Genomic DNA, 4,518 nt, shown 5'->3' on the forward strand with positions numbered 1-4,518 from the left:
TATTGGGGACTATTAACCTACTTGTAGATGTTGAAAACTATCGACCAAGTTATTGAGGACTATTGACCTACCTGTAGATTTTGAAGACTATCGACCAAGTTATTGGGGACTATTGACCAACATGTAGATGTTGAAAACTATCGATAAAGTTATTGGGGACTATTGACCTACATGTAGATTTTGAAGACTATCGACCAAGTTATTGGGGACTATTGCCCTACTTGTAGATGTTGAAAACTATCGACCAAGTTATTGAGGACTATTGACATACATGTAGATGTTGAAAACTATCGATAAAGTTATTGGGGACTATTGACCTACACGTAGATGTTGAAAACTATCGACCAAGTTATTGGGGACTATTGACCAACATGTAGATGTAAAAAACTATCGATAAAGTTATTGAGGACTATTGACCTACATGTAGATGTTGAAGACTATCGACCAAGTTATTGGGGACTATTGACCAACATGTAGATGTTGAAAACTGTCGACCAAGTTATTGGGGACTATTGACCTACATGTATATATTGAAAACTATCGACCAAGTTATTGGGGACTATTGACCTACTTGTAGATGTTGAAAACTATCGACCAAGTTATTGGGGACTATTGACCAACATGTAGATGTTGAAACTATCGACCAAGTTATTTGGGACTATTGACCTACATGTAGATGTTGAAGACTATCGACCAAATTAAAGGGGACTATTGACCTACATGTAGATGTTGAAGACTATCGATAAAGTTATTGGGGACTATTCACCAACATGTAGATGTTGAAACTATCGACCAAGTTATTGAGGACTATTGACATACATGTAGATGTTGAAAACTATCGATAAAGTTATTGAAGACTATTGACCTACATGTAGATGTTGAAGACTATCGACCAAGTTATTGAGAACTGTTGACCTACATGTAGATGTTGAAACTCTCGACCAAGTTATTGAGGACTATTGACCAACATGTAGATGTTGAAGACTATCGACCAAGTTATTGAGGACTATTGACATACATGTAGATGTTGAAAACTATCGATAAAGTTATTGAGGACTATTGACCTGCATGTAGATGTTGAAAATTATCGATAAAGTTATTGAGGACTATTGACCTACATGTAGATGTTGAAAACTATCGACCAAGTTATTGGGGACTATTGACCTACCTGTAGTTGTTGAAAACCATCGATAAAGTTATTGAGGACTATTGACCTACATGTAGATGTTGAAGACTATCGACCAAGTTATTGGGGACTTTTGACCAACATGTAAATGTTGAAACTATCGACCAAGTTATTGGGGACTATTGACCTACATGAAGATGTTGAAACTATCGATAAAGTTATTGAGGACTATTGACCTACATGTAGATGTTGAAGACTATCGACCAAGTTATTGGGGACTATTGACCTACATGTAGATATTGAAAACTATCGATAAAGTTATTGGGGACTATTGACCTACATGAAGATGTTGAAACTATCGATAAAGTTATTGAGGACTCTTTATATACATGTATATATTTAAGACTATCGACCAAGCTATTGAGGATTATTAACCATCTATTGAGAAATACTAACCTAGCTGTTGAAAACTATTGACTTAGTTAGTTTTGGACTATGATTTAGTTATAGAGGACATCTGATGTAATGATAAAGGATTAAGTTAGGACTATGATTTAGTTATGGAGGACATCTGATGTAATGATAAAGGATTAAGTTAGAACTATGATTTAGTTATAGAGGACATCTGATGTAATGATAAATATTAAGATTTGAATGATGTTGTCCTAGTTACTTGTTATTGATGACTATCGACCTACTTATTACAGATTGTTGACCTACTTATCGCGTAATGTTGACATACTTATTGAGGATTGTTGACCTAAATATTGAGGACTATTGACCAGACTGCGCTAACCTATATCACAAACACCTGGTATGAGGCTATAGACAAAGGTATTTTGACAGGTGTTCTATTTCTTGATTTACGAAAGGCATTCGACCTTGTAAACCACTCTATTTTAGTGTCTAAATTGGAATTGTATGGGTGATCATCCAAAACAATGATCTTTTTTCAAAGTTATTTGAGCGGGAGATTTCAAATTTTAAACTTTAAGAACACTTTGAGTGATACTCTCCCTCTTACATTCGGTGTCCCTCAAGGGTCGATATTGGGGCCACTTTTGTTCATTTTATATATAAATGACCTGCCCCTGATAACAAATCAAAGTTTTTTGTATATGTACACTGATGACACCGCAGCGCAATCGCAAGGAAAATCATTTGACATTGTATATACCAACCTCAATGCTGATGCAAAATAAGTGTCAAACAAAATGTGTGTAAACACAGAAAAAAACGAAAGTTATGCTTGTTACAACAGAAGAATGGTCCGTTGTTATCAACAATATAAACATTGAAAATGTAAAATGTGAAAAACTTTTGGGAGTGTCCATAGATGATTGTCTCTTTTGGAACATTCAATTTACAGGTGAAAAAGCTGAGACCCTTCTTGAGCCAGTCATCTTGTATGACCTTTTTTAACTGCTTTGTTAACCCACATCTGGATTATAGCTCAACTGTTTGGGATAACAGTTAAAACAATGATATCATAAAATTAGAACGCCTGCAAAAGAGAGCAGATAGAATTATTTTAAAATGTGATTTTTCCACACCTGCCTGTGATATGTTCAAAAAATTCACAAAAGCATTTTATACAATCAAGTAGTTTTTATGTACAAGATACTTCATACTTTAGCTCCACAAAATTTGAATGATTTTACGTATATGTCTGATGTTAAGGGTAGAACTACAAGATCATCGTCTACCAATGTGTTTTACTTGCCATGTCATAAAACAAACATTTTTAGAAAATCTTTTAAATATCAGGGACCCCTTACGTGGAATCTTTTACCAAGTCACATTAGAAAGTGTACTTTATTTTTAGAATTTAAGAGATCTACAAAGCAATTTTACTTGAAATGATTTATGCTTTCCTCCCTTATCCTGTATTTTATACATATATATTTTTTTAAGCTGTAAATATTGTACATTTTATCATGCGTTGTATCCTGACCATATGTAAGATGAGCTTCATGCTCAATACGTTATCAAGAATAAATAAAACCTTTATATTACAATTAGTGATTTGTGAGTTTGGACCTTGCTATTAAGGTCTGTTGACATATTAATTGAGGACCTTTGACCTAGCTGCTCATAACCGTATGTCTTACTGATCGAGGTCTTTTTAAAAAAACGAATATTTGCTTCTGGCCTCTTCAAAGCTTTTTTCAACTTTTCTTTGGATGCAAAATACTTTTACAGTGTATGTGTTTGGTAATCTGTAAACAAAAAATATATTTAAACACTAGTCAGCATGTTTTTTTTCTATCTGAATTTAATACGACACATCTTATTTGTTTTTATGAAGTACATAATAAAGATATTTTTTGGATTTAATTTGCTTCATCCAAACCATATGTGAAACACCCAAATGTATACTGTATATACACGTACCTACGATCTCAGTCGTGTCTGTAAAAGATTAATTGGGTAATATACGTAGCTATATGTCAAAACTTAAATGTTCCATATCCACAGTAAATCAATATTTAAAAACAAAAAAGTTTAAGTGTGCCATAACATATAGCTCATACATAAAGAAGTTTAATGAAAACCTACCAAACTAGCTGATATGATTTTTTAATTTTCTTGTTCTTTTGCATCTTCGATTTCAATTACACGCTTGAGTAAAGCTGGCATGTAACCAGTTAAAACACAAGTGATGCGGACAACCTTTTTATGATTGGCAGGTAGGGTGGAGCATATGAGTAGAACGCGCGTGCAGACTCTCTCTCTCTATGACAGAAGCTACACGCGAAAGCATTCCCTAACAAGTGAAAGGTACTAGAGAGCGTGCTTTCAATAATGGGGTATGTCTGACTTATACTGTTACCTATTACGTTATCAATCGAAAGTATCACACATAACATGTACGTGTTGCTTCGTGCCCACTATACAGATAAATCAGAACGGGCACAATGAAATATTGAGTTCAATAAGCTGCACGGTATACACACAGGTACAGGTAGAGCGATACTGAGATATCAGCAGTAGCGGGCATTGTTAGACATCGGCATATAGACATATTTTCTCCAGCGCTCGACTTATTATCGCTGCCACAGTAGAAACACTGATTTTCTGTCAGGCCAAGCTTTTCAGCATGGTTTCCAAATGTCGTCAACACTTTAAGCAAATATCAAAGTACGTTTTCTCAAGGCGTCAATGGGGGTGGGGAGGGGTGGGGGAAATAAATGTGACAAATTGAGCATTACCAAGTTGTTTTAATTAGTTCTATTTTTTAAAATGGGTTTATTTCAACCTATGCGTTCATATGTATATGCGATGCTGGTTACATCTATCCTGAGGTAGTAAATGTCAGGAGCGGTCAACTGCATGGTATGCATGGCAAACGCTAGTGGACTTAGGAAACATATACATTTTATCTCAAGTCT

General features: G+C 34.7%; 1 long non-coding RNA gene across 1 annotated transcript; it reads right to left on the reverse strand.

The window, feature by feature from the left end:
- Positions 1 to 383: 383 nt before the first annotated feature.
- Positions 384 to 4,265, reverse strand: LOC110447788. Its single transcript, XR_002462634.1, has 2 exons — positions 1,363 to 4,265; positions 384 to 1,313 (listed from the first exon to the last, which is right to left on the reverse strand). It is a non-coding gene; the product is annotated as an uncharacterized LOC110447788 (long non-coding RNA).
- Between the last annotated feature and the right edge of the window lie 253 nt (positions 4,266 to 4,518).

The sequence above is a fragment of the Mizuhopecten yessoensis genome, unplaced genomic scaffold (assembly GCF_002113885.1).
Source record: "Mizuhopecten yessoensis strain PY_sf001 unplaced genomic scaffold, ASM211388v2 scaffold3621, whole genome shotgun sequence".
In the NCBI taxonomy this organism is placed as follows: Eukaryota; Metazoa; Mollusca; class Bivalvia; order Pectinida; family Pectinidae; genus Mizuhopecten; species Mizuhopecten yessoensis.